Genomic DNA, 13,025 nt, shown 5'->3' with positions numbered 1-13,025 from the left:
TATGATTTGACTTTCCAACCTATCCTCAGGTTATACATGTGTTTGTTTGTTTTTCTCAGTATGGCAGCAACTTACCCATCCTTTGTTTATCTATAGCTTGGTCTTTTTTTAGGGAGAATAAGATTTTTTTTTTAATTGAACATGTCATTTTGTCAATTAAATTAAAGGAATAGTTCCTTCCCATAAAGTCGTGACCCAGACCATTGAAGAAAATGGGAATTTCACAGAAACGCAATGAGAGTAAAACACTCCCGCAGAAGCCGAGATGTTAAGAATTTTATTCCCCAGTGAGAGTCAAGCTTCTGAAACACGGTATGCTACATTTCCCATAATGCAATTTAATAGAATCTTTATTTAGACCACCCCTGCCTCCAAATTGTCCACTTCTAGCAAACTCCACATACCTAGTTTGTACACAGGCATGAAGTGAATGCTTAGACAATTCTGATGACATCACCTGGCTGGGTTATTTTCTCAGACTTAACAAAGCTTCATGCAGAGCCACAGGAAAGATTATGCTGTTTTTACAGGCTGAGCTGTACTCCCCATAACGAGTAAACTGGGCGTGCCCCTTCACTGTGTATATGGTGGGACCATGTTTAGAGGTCAAACGCATTTCAACAGTTTCATTTGATACAATGAACTCCTCTTTTTAAATTGAGGGGTTTTCCCTTGTATACCAGTAATAAGAACAGGTTGACATTTGAAGCTTTTTAAAACATGTGAAGCCATGTCCTCAGTATATGGGAGTTAAAGGTTGCAGTGTGGCCAACTGTCGGCCGAGCTCCTTTAAGTAAAACAGTGGTCTGATGTGCCGGTCAGGTCTACTGTCAGTGAGAAGAAATGATAAGGGACACAGAAAACTGAAGTAGTTTCAGGGAAACAGTGAAGTATCACTCAGTGGTCAGTTCCAGTTTCAGAGTGACCTCATCTACTTTACTAAAGGTCACTGAATAGTCACAAACAACCATGACCTCTTATCGCATGTGGTTTGATAAATGTGTGCTTCTGGTTAGATTCTTTTTAGAGATATTTTATCTAATCTGCCAGCTTTTCTTTATTTGTTTTGTTGTTTTGTTTTGTTTTGTTGTTGGACAATATAAAAAGTGTTTTAATTTTTTTAACTAAAGTCGCACATACTAGAAATATTTACATGGGACTTTCCCATTTGAGACCCTTATTGGCTCCGAGGCTATGAACAATTTCTTGCTTGCGTGCACATGATTACATGCGGCTGTCCACCAGAATTCACACAAGCACAGTTCAAACACCTCATACTGCAATTTTGTCACTATCTCTGAGCGTTGGTGTGATTCAGGTTGACAATAGAGTAATGCCGAAATACAAAGAAAAAAACACACGAAAGCAGCAGAGGCGCGTATAGGTGCAATCACCCACAGCGGTACAGAAGGTGCCTGTGGCTGCGCCATAAAAGGACACGTTTTCTGTTCTTCATTGACCATAAGCACATCACTGGGGTATGTGACTGCTGGCTGTGCCCGGGAGAGAGACCGAGGACAGGTGAAGTGAACTGTGGGAGATATAGGAGGAAATTAGTGTATTTGTCATATTGTGTAAGTGTGTCATTTATAAGAAAGTCAACAACACACCTATAGTCTTTCAGTCATGAATCATGCTTCCAAAATATTTGTTTTACTGAGAAGTCAATGATGCGGAACCAGCCAGGACTGCTGACAGAGATCTTTTAACCGCAGAGTGACGTGGATTGCAAAATCTACAAGAAATTTTCTATAAATCAAGATGAGTTTTCAGTAAATTAAAGAGAGTTTAATCGAAATTGTGAGTTTTGATTTACAAAATTAAAGTTGTCTGTAATAGCTAAAATAATTAATTTGGCTTTCATGAATATTCACTTATCAGTAAAAAATCTTGTTTGTCCTTGACTCACTTCAAATACGAAACTTTTGTCAGAAAAGGACCAAACTGAAGAACGCCTGAGAGCTGCTGATGTTCATTTGGCCTTCATCACAACGTTAACTCCTTTTCTTCCCTCTCGCCTCTCACCACAACCTCTGCCGCTCATTCTGGCACTAAAACACTGGCCCGGCTTCATTAAATGAACCAGAAGTAACGTCCCTACTGCGTCTTTGGCAAGGTCTTCCAAGTTGGAAGCTCGATGACCTGGAAGTGGCCTGTAGGTGTGGTGAGTCAGGTAAGAGTGTTCATCAGGGCAAAAAACTGTCTGTCCCCGCAAGGAGAGGACAGCTCACTCCCTCACACAGCATCTTAAATCAGTAGACTGTTTGTCTGTCCTTTAAGAGTGTGTGGGTCACTTAAATTAACGCTAACAAGCATTGTCAATTTCTTTTTCATCCCCTCTTCTCTTCCATGAACCGAACCCCGTCCCTGCACCAAAAGCCTTTTTCGTCTTCTTCCCCCTCATCGTTATTTGGCTGCCCGTGGGAAAATGAACCGCCTTGTGCATGTAATCGCTTTAATGAAGGCATGTTTAATCAGCATATTCTTTGTCTGTAACCCCCAGATAGTGCCAAGGAGCCTTGTAGCAACGAGAGACCTTTAGCACAAGACAGGATGATTGCTGGGGCCAAATGAGTGTGGCAGGAAAAGACAGTCGGGCCCAGCTGTCCCCTCGGGCTGACGTAACGCATATGGAGCTGTCCTTACCACTTCCCCTCCATCTACATGGATGCTTAAACTCCTTGTCACTCTGCCAGTCTCTAAAAGGCAAACAGCAGGAAGTGGGGGTTTAATTAGGTCTAATCTGATTTAACATGCCCATTTGGTTTAATAATTGAGCTAGCTCATTGGTGCCTTGTTTGTTTGAAAAGGAGTGCAAAGGCTAGCTGTATTGTTTTGATATATTTTAGTCTACTGGAGATCGTGGCGTCCTTTGTCTTGTTCTGATCATTTCTAGCAACCAGACTTAGGCCTCATGCACACTGCCTGCATGGCGTTTGTGTTGCGTGTCCTTTTTGTGGCGTCTGCGTGGCATTTTCTTTGTTATTGCACACCAGAAGTGTGTCTGATGCGGCGCTGATGCTACTGCTAGCCTTGTCTGTACACATGTACGTATGTATGTTTCCAATTGCTAAAATGACATATGGGGAGAGAGTTGTGAAAATGTACTGCACTCAAGCAGTAGTCAATTTCATGTTTAACATATATTTGTTAAATATATGCTGATTTGATAACAGCAAAGACAACGTTGGCAGAATAGACGGCAAAATAGGCTACAGAATATTTCGTTTTATATTAGGTGCTACTACTGCTATTATTTCATTTCATCAATGGGAATCATACATGTGCACAGACAAGGCTAGCAGCAGCAGCGGTGCGTCAGACACGTTTCTGGTGTGCAAAGACTTAGAAAAGCCCACACAGCCGCCATGCAACTGACACGCAACAGAAACGCCACGCTCACACCGCGCAGGCAGTGTGCAGGAGGCTACAGTAAGTGACTCTTCAAGGCTGCATTTGTGCACCGCAGTGCTTTTGAGCTAAAGGCTGATGTTAGCCTGGCAGCATGCTCACAAAGACAACGCTAAACAGGGATGATGTTATCCGTGTTCACCATCTTAGGTTAGCACTAGCCACGATGTGTTATACGTCTCCTCTACAACACTACGGATGACGAGACTCATCTTAGAGGTAAAAAAACATAATACAACGCCACAGATCCTACTTATAAAAGACGGCACTGAGTTCCTGGCCGATCCCCTTTTGGGTTGGGTTGGGAACCAGAGGGTTGCTAGCTCAAGTCCGCATGCGGCCCAAAGTCTGGTGGTGGACTGGTAGCTGGGGAGGTGCCAATTAATCTCCTGGGCACTGCCAAGGTGCTCTTGAGTACGGCACCAAACCCCCGACTGCTCGGGGTGTCTTTCCACGGGCAGCCCCCCACTCTGACATCTCTCCATTTAGTGCATGTATAGGTACTGAGCATGTGTTTAATTCAGGCATGTGTGTAATGTATGTAATAACAACAGAGTGAAAACATTGTAAATTCCCCATGAGGAAAATAATAAAGTATATATTATTATTATAACACAGAGCACAGTTGAGGCTGATGGGAATGTTGTTAGTTTTGCTGGTATTTGGTTATAAAACAGACCTGCTTGTGGCACTAGATGAAAAGTCAGGGGATCACCAAAGTTATCAGGATTCATCCTCTGGGGTCCACGAATATCTGTATTAAATTCCTTGTCAATCCATCCAATTCACCATGTTTTATTTTATTGTATTTGCTAAAACTGTACATTAGCCAATAGTTAAGTGACAGAACACTCCCTTTTCTGTTAGCTCGCCAAACAAGTCACATCATATATTTGCTGTTAAACTATGAGGGCTGATATACTGTAAGTGACTAAAAGAATGTTCACAGCGCTGTGACAAAATCTAATGTGCACATAAGCCCATATTATTATAAACTACATTCAGATCCACTCCTTTAATGCGTTCTGCCTTGCCCCACGATACAGCCTTCCAGCATAGAAGAAATTGGGCCAGTAATTGTTCCTTAATCCTGCTGCAACACATACAAAATAATATGTCTAATTGGACAGCATAGTGCCATCTGGGCCTTTCTGTACTTGCTTTACACTTCAATTAGCCGCACATACTGTAGGGGACAACTGGATTCATATTTATTTTAAACTGGTGGATCTGGGAGGAGATGTATTGCGGATGTTTGATTCCTCTGGCTGACGCTGGCTGAGAGTTCCTCTTTGTAAGAAAATAGGAGAAGTGAATGTAAAGTGGCAAAAGGCCAGGGTGTGGAAGATTTGGGTACACCACATTTTCATTTCCTCAATAGTGGGCCAGTAATGGGCCAGCTGTGGTTCCAGTGTGGCAACGGCAGCCTTGAAAAGGTCCAGGTCAGGAAGCATGCTAACGGACGCACAGGATCAGCAGAAATCTCGCATTAGGGGCTGCACATGCTTTGTGATGTCATTCGCAATGTAGTAATCGTTTGAAGTGTGTTGGGTTGTTATAGAAATTTCTTCATAATATTCTATATCATTATTTAACAAGTGAAAGCTTAATGTCTGCTAACATGAAAGCACATGATCATTAAACAACCGTCACTCAAAGTCTGAGTCACTCTCTTGTCTCTTACACACACTCTTAAAGAAATAGTTGAAAGAGAAGATCAATACCGCACTCATATCTCAGGTTAGCTCAGCATAAGGACTGGAAACAGGGAGAAACACCTAGCCTGGCACCATCGAAAGGTTTAAAAAGACACTTAGTAATACCTCCAAAGCTTACAAATTTGCACATCATATCTTGATTTAATCCATACAAAATCGAAGTGTAAAAACGGAAAGTTGACTTTTTATAAGAGTGACAGTTTAAATTATTGGATAGTGACACAAAAAAATCGGGGGCAAGAGAGAGGGGAAAGATGTGCAGCGAACGGTCATGGGTCTGACAATGCTTTAAGAATGCAATGCTGAATTAAAGTTTTGGGTTTTCATTACCACTCAAATCAGAGCTGATGGCCATGGAATTATCTGTGAAGTCTCACCTACTGTCTATGTCTCTCCCTCCTACTTGGCATTTCCTCTCTACTGAACAACTTTCTCCTGTGAAAATAAAGAGGGAGAGGAAATATGGACTGACCTGTGAGAAAAGGAGCTCATAGGACATCAGGGCAGATTAATAACAGTAGCTGGTAAATGACTTGGCTTATTTACTCTCAACATGTCAAATGAGAAGCTGTGGTTTTGGTTTGAGGTGAGAGCCTCTCAGCCTACACAATTTTCCCAGCAGGTAATTTAAATGAGAGATGGTAGCTTTGTTTATCTTTCAGTGCAGATACCGTGTTGCTAATTGGAGATTATGTTACTGATATAGAAAAAAAAATTGGTTCAGTGGGCGGTTTTTGTAGTGGGAGTAGTTTTTAACCCAAACAACAAACTCAAGAAAACAGATTTCCAAGAACTCTTCTGTCTCTCTCCAGTTTACCTCCCCATTCTCTTTCTACATTCAGTATTCATTCACACAGTTTTTCTCAATTACTAAAACACAATATCTGAAACCTTTCTCTATTTTCTGAAAACTTTAAACACAAAACCTCCTCTTTTAGCACTATTTACAAAACCTCTGACTCCTCTCGCAAAATTAAATGTTTGCCTCAAAACAGTTTTACCTATGTTCCAAATTAAACACTCCTCTCAAATAATAAACAAAGTGATGAAATGAAATACACTACCAAGCAGTCGGTGAACAATACACCCAAAACATAGAAAACCCGTTGTTCAAAACGTATACCTAGTTCTCAGAGAGAAGTACATTTGTAATTTCAAAACAAATTACATATTTTTCCATCATTGTCGTTTGACGAACAAAAACACGTTCTATCATAGTAGCTCAAAATTGATCAGAAATTACTACTCTGCTTTGCTTCAGCAATCTTTTTGTTTCTCCTCCTCCTTGTTCCCCTATTGTTACAGTACTGTACCCTGCATCTCACAAACTTGTCCTTTGTCTCTGTGATACTTTCATTCTTGTTCTTTGTTGATATGAACCTGCAACCAGTCAAAATCTATTGAGCAGTCAGTACTGTGACAAATGGAAAGCAATTTGTTCATTTTACAGTAGACTGCCTACAAGGCACTGTACTACATTATACAATGCTACTGTAAAAGGGACAAAAAATGAAGGAGTGGGCTTCTTCTTGTCTTTGGGCTGGATTAGGCCAGAGCACTTTGTCGACATCACAAGCAATATTTTCCCTCCTGAGGCAACCTGTTTGCTCTCTGAACTGGCTTATATTGGTTGTTTTACAACATTTGAAACAAATTACATCAATTTTGAGTGGTTGTGTTCAGTCAATGACATTTGTTCTCTATTTGTATTTGATTGTTGCCCCTTGTGTTTACCAGTATGGATGGGATGTGCATTAGAGTGCAGAATGTGTTTTAAGAATGAGAATGTGTTTAGAGGTTTGCTGAAAAGTCTACGTGAGATCTGCAAATTGTGTTTTACCACGTGAAATGGTTTAACTTACTGACAACAGACTGCACATTTGGCTCAAATGAGTTCAGGCAGCTGAGAACTTTGTTCAGCCAGTGTTTTTTTTAGTGTTTTAGCAATTGAGAAAAACTGTAATGTAGATATCAGTAGCCTACTCATATACCAGTCTGCCACATTAATTTGTGTGCCTTGTGTATTTAAATCTGTCACTTCTTTGTTTTTGGTTGTCTGCGTGTCGGCTGCTGCATCCCTGCCATCAATCAGGAGCACCTGCATTATGAGAAAGGTTTGTCAAAGAGACACTAAGTAGATGGTAAGGACAGTGCATCTAATTGCGTGGTTATTGGTGAGATCATTCGGACAAAGTTGGGCTGAAACTGAGAAGACGCCTGAGACACCATTGCTTCCTGGAAATAAAGCAGAGAGACATGAGCAGAAGTGAATACCATTATACGGCTACCCAAAACATGTATTATCATGAATGTCTATATCTTGTAGAAGAAGAGCACATAGAGTGCTTGGGGATTTATGTAGGTGAGCCACTCCAAACCACAGAGGAGTTCTTTAAAGTCAGTTTCTCACCCATTCATTCATTATAACAGTGAGTACATCCCACTGTACTCAGAGTGATGTACATTCTGCTAACGCAGTAAGGTTAGGATGCCCACGCTGTCCCAGTTTTTATGGTCTGGTAATACTTCAAAAGCTAAAAATGTCCTCAGACTCTAGATGAATGATGATGTAGATATATGAGGCTAGTCCCTAACACATCACAAACACTGCAATAATATTAAGCACATAGCACAAAACCAACATAATATTGATCTCATAATCAAATTTTCATCCTGTGAGAGGAATTACAGTCATAATACATGCTAACCTACTCTTTTAATTAGTCATTTTAGACCCTCAAACCTTCCTCTGAAGTCAGCAGTCAGAAGCGTTTCATTCAACCTCATTATTTACTGTCTGTTTCACGGCAATGTGGAGACGACAGCAGCAAGCTAAGCCCACTTCTATTTTATTTACCAGAAGTGGTTTAGCATCTTGGGTTCACACACACACACACACACAAACACAGATACACACACACACAAGCACAATCACACAAACACACATTCCTGTCAAAAGATAGTTGTTCTCATACTCAGAAAGCGAAGTGAGCGAGTACAAACGCGGTCACACACACAAGCACGCACGCACGCACGCACGCACGCACGCACGCACGCGCGCGCACACACACACACACACACACATACATTCCTGTCAAAGGATAGTTGTTCTCATACTCAGAAAGCCAAGTGAGCAAGTACAAAGGCGGTCAAAAGAAATTCATGTTTATATCTACAGTACATTGCATTGAACATCTCCACTTAAAGCTATGCGTGGGCTCAGATAAATCCATCATTTACTGTATCTGCTGCTTTCAAGTCCTTGTACTGAAGTGTGTGTGTTTTCTGTGTGTTCCTTTTCTGCTGAGATGTTTTTATCTTACGACTCTATGATCTTAAAAGAATTTCCTGAAAAGTTAGTCACCATCATATTACAGCCTACAGACCTTTGGGTGCAATATATGTGTAAAGGTTAACTGTCAGTGGTAGTGTTGGCCTACTACACATGGGCCGCTGTTAAAAGCACAATGCAAAAGGGAAAGATATGCTTATTGCCACATTACAAATTACACTTATAAGCAAGCCACATTAAATATAAACCACTCCGTTTCATGACAACAACAAACCACAGCCACTTGTTATAAACACCAGACTCACTTCTGTCACCTGTACTTTCTCATTCTCCTTTTTCATGACACATATGTGTACACTCACAAATACACTCACATGGGACATTTTCTTTTTGCACGTTTTAAGTTTTTGTAGATTCCACTGTGGTCTGTTGAGGAGTGAAATTGGAACATGTTAAAATATAGTTTCTCTTTAATCTTTTATGAACCATTGACTCTTGATGAAAGTATAACTTAAGCTGCTTCTAAAAAGGTCTTAGATTTAAATCTAATCTTGTTTCCTCTTACAAATAGGCTAAGCAATCCAATGCAGCTTTTCTTAGTTTAGCACAATCAGGGTTTTTGCTGCTATAGTCTCACTTGGTCTGGTATGGCCAGTAGCATATGGTGGCTAGTTTTAGCTAACTTTAGATTTACTGTAGTGGAACAAACTACGTTCCCATACAACTAAACACAATTCTCAATTCATTTTCAAGGGAAACATATTGTGTTCCTGATTGTCTTTGACGTATCACAAATACATTTCTAATCAAAGTCAGCGAAAGTCTGGGTAGGGAGGAGGTCTGGATGGAGGCCTCAAACAAACACAGGATTTATGCCCAGGAGGCCGCTGTTCCTGTCCCGTGTGAAACCATAAGTCAACTTTGAGTTATTTACATACCCTACTTGCTTAACTTACATAATGATAAGTCTGATAATGTGAGACTATAATTAGACACAAGTGCATCCTTCTTCAACAACAATGCAAATATCACGGCAAAGATTTTCGGTAACACTGTATTTGATGAGACTGGCATGACACCGTCACAACTATGACCTAATACCTCTCAATTACACAAAGCAATCTTTGTGAATGTTCATTACTGTTTTTATTATAATTATGACACTTTTACTGCTAAGTTAGCATTTTTTGAGATGTTTGTGTTGTTATGACAACTTGATATTAACGAAGACAACAATCTGCATGACAACTTGACATTAAGCAAGGCAATATAACCTGCCGAAGTCTTTGTTATGACAACTTGGCAAACGTTACTTGTTGCTAAAGTAACCGCTAACTATAGTTTGCTGCTGTTAGCTAGTTAGCTCAGTTAGCTGTACAGCTGTCCAATTAGCCGACACAGTGTAAAGAACCATACCCAGAAAGAAAACCATCTTGGTAGTGGAAGTATTCATGACATTTGACAATTATAATGGTCTCATGACAGCCAATATAGAAACCAACCACTTAATGGCAGTTTAATGTAATGTTAACAAATATTCTCAAACATAAATAGTTTCTTAAAGTTTGATCATTATTTCGTGGGCATTTTAGGCCTTGTTTTATATCGGACAGCTCAAAACATGAAAGAGTAGAGCCAGGGGAAATGACATGCAGCAAAGGCTCGCAGGGTGGGTCAAACCTGCAGCCACTGCGTTGATGAGTAAACCTCTCTATAGGGGCGCCTGCTCTACCAGGTGAGCTACCCAGGCGCCCACCATGACATATATATGACAGGTTATGTTGTCTAGGTTGATGTCAAGTTGCCATAACAAAGACATTGACAGGTTATATTGTCTTGCTTAAAGTCAAGTAGTCTAGACACAGATTGGTGTCTTTGTTACAGTTTTTGGCAATTGCTTACACACTGAAGTCAAAAGTATTAGTCCACTAAAAACCTTAAACTCAAGGAGCAGAACACTGGCCCAGATGTGCCCCACTATAAGCACAAAGTCAGCTTCACACTTTTTGCAATACAATACACACTTGTATACATTAGACACAGAAGTATATCATGATGTTACTTCTTTGCAATGATCACACCTATGAGCCAATCTGTGGAACACAGCCGTCACGTGCGCAAACACATGATTGCTTAATTGTAGACACACCAATCAGGTTCGACTACAATGCAGCAGGTAATTCAAGTAGTTTCTGTATTGTATTTTCATTTTTTTCAGATCTTTTTTGTTTGCTTGTTGTTGTTTTTTTAACTGTAATTGTACTGAATTAAATAATATGAAATTTGTGTGTTTCATATATGTTTTTTTTTTATAAATTAGTATATGTGTTTTTGCTTCATTTTGCAAAGTGGCTAAAGTGTTCTGCTAACTGGGTGTGTGGTTGTGCTAATTGTTTGTAGTGTTTTGAAAAACCGGTCCCTTTTTTCAAAATATTGCTTAAGCAATCGAAAAAAAAAACTGCAACGTCCAGTTGTCATAACACTAAGATCTAAAACAGTCATGTTGCATGCAACAGTCATGAACAATCAAAAAGAGTTTCATGATAGGTGTCATGTCATCATGTGACATCATGTGATGTCAGTCTTATGCACACCCCCTCAAATAAAGTGTAACCAGATTTTCTCATCAAATCAAGCCTGTTTTTTAATTCTAATTCTAGTTCAACATTGTATTTAAAGGCTGATTCATCAATTCACTTGTGTTTTATTCACATTTGTTTTTAGATTTAAGACCAACGAATTAATTTGATCACTGCCCTCATCTTTTTTTATCACAGCATTTGCAAATATGAGTTCCACCCCTTATGTTTACTCCCCTTACATTCCCATGAGAGCAAAGGGGAAAGAGAAACACAACAGGGGGAAAGCGCACACTCATTTGTAGTCATATGTTCTAAAAAAAAAAAAACGTCCCCTCTGCACATACACTGAAATCCAGAAGTAGTGAGTACTAGTAGTGATAAACTAGATGTGTTTTTTATCATTTTTATCATAAAATTTGGCTTCATTTCAGTCAGGTGGAGATCTTGCACACCAGCCATTAGTAATCATAGGTAGTACACAGAGACTCCTCCTTGTAGTGTTCAGTGATCTGTCAGGTAGTGGTAGACACAGGCGTTACTGGGAGAGGTCTAGTGACACTTTCATCAATACTCATAAAACCACTAATTTATAGAGACTGAGAAAGAAAGCTTTTAGTCAGACAACCACAACCGACTCAATTCTGTCTGGCAGTGAAACGGTTAAACTGCACTTTTGCTTTTTCTGTCTCCCAGCTGTCTGGTATTACTGGTGGAGTCTGGTGCCCAGAAATGAGGTGCAGGGTGTTATCACTCAATCAGATGGGTATGATAGGAACCATGAGGCGATGTGTGAAAAGATCTCTGCTTGGCTTTGAGCTTTTCTTTATAAAACAGCCATCTTTTGTTTCTTGTATCTCCTGTCTTTATCTATCCATCTATTTGGATCTCTATCTCTTTTTTCTCCTGTGTACATGTGTGCATTATGCATGCTCAGCTGAGCATGGTGTTCACCCTTAGGGTGTTTTTTATGTAGGAATTCTCGGCACAAGCAGTGTAGTTAAAATTCTGCCTAGGGGCAACACTTAAAACCCTTGTTTCCACTGCAGAAGTACATAGGTGCACACACAACAATGATTACATTACATTGCACCATTGTTCTGCAGACGCTCGGCCAACTGAGCCCTTGTTATCTTCTAGAATTTACTATGATAACAGTGGCAGATTTACCACTGAAAAGCCATCACTGAAAAAATAGTCTTATATGTTAGACAGAAGTAGATAAAAGCAGGCTTCTTAGCTCTAACCGATGGCGGTCAAATGTTCGTGGCTGAAATGACATCTGCAGCTAGGTAGCACCCATATTATGCTCATTTTCATGTTCATAATTGTATTTTGAGGTTGTACCAGAATAGGTATACTGTACATGGTTTTATTTTTAAAAATACACCACATTGCTCCAGATCCTGTTTTCACCCTGTGTGTTTAGGTCTCTGTTTTAGCTACAGAGTGAGACATCTCACTTCTCTACTATCTTTAATGGGAGTCGCACAGTTCCAGTAGCTAGGTAAGATCACATCAGCTAGATAACTCAGAGTTAGAGTTTCTCTAACTTTGGTCAGTACAAGGCAGGATTAGCTGGGAGACTTCTTCTAAACGAGGGTGCATTTGTGGAATACCTGCAGGACAGGGACATGGAAGTAGTTCTTTTGGAGATTATGGTGAACTAGTGTGTGTACAGTGTTTTGCCATTGAGAACGAGCTAGCATGCTAGTGCTAGCATGTTCTGCGTTTAGCCACCTCATCTCAACTAGTGACGTAGAAAGCCGTTCAGATTTTGAACAGCTTAGGATGAGGACTCGTTAATGTTTGACAACGAATAAATAAATAAAAAAGGTGTCTTTAGCTCATATTTGAAAGGTGCTCTAAGCGATATTGGGTGACGTTACTTCTTTTTGATGTTCAAAGTATTGTCAAATAAAACGGATGCTAGCTCGCCCCTCCCTCCTCCTCATCCCGTCCCCCCCCTACCGTGCTTCCTGAAACAGTCACGAATGGGCATTGTGGAAGTAGCCTACGTGCTCA

The 13,025-nt window shown here is 40.2% G+C and overlaps 1 long non-coding RNA gene across 1 annotated transcript; it reads left to right on the top strand.

Moving 5' to 3' along the window:
* Window positions 1–3,151: 3,151 nt before the first annotated feature.
* Window positions 3,152–12,636, top strand: LOC117953772. Its single transcript, XR_004658681.1, has 3 exons — window positions 3,152–3,226; window positions 10,611–10,620; window positions 12,626–12,636. It is a non-coding gene; the product is annotated as an uncharacterized LOC117953772 (long non-coding RNA).
* The last annotated feature ends 389 nt before the right edge of the window (window positions 12,637–13,025 follow it).

The sequence above is a fragment of the Etheostoma cragini genome, chromosome 2, assembly GCF_013103735.1.
Source record: "Etheostoma cragini isolate CJK2018 chromosome 2, CSU_Ecrag_1.0, whole genome shotgun sequence".
Classification (NCBI taxonomy): Eukaryota; Metazoa; Chordata; class Actinopteri; order Perciformes; family Percidae; genus Etheostoma; species Etheostoma cragini.
The sequence above is the reverse complement of the archived record's forward strand: the minus strand, read 5'-3'. Positions and strand labels throughout refer to the sequence as shown.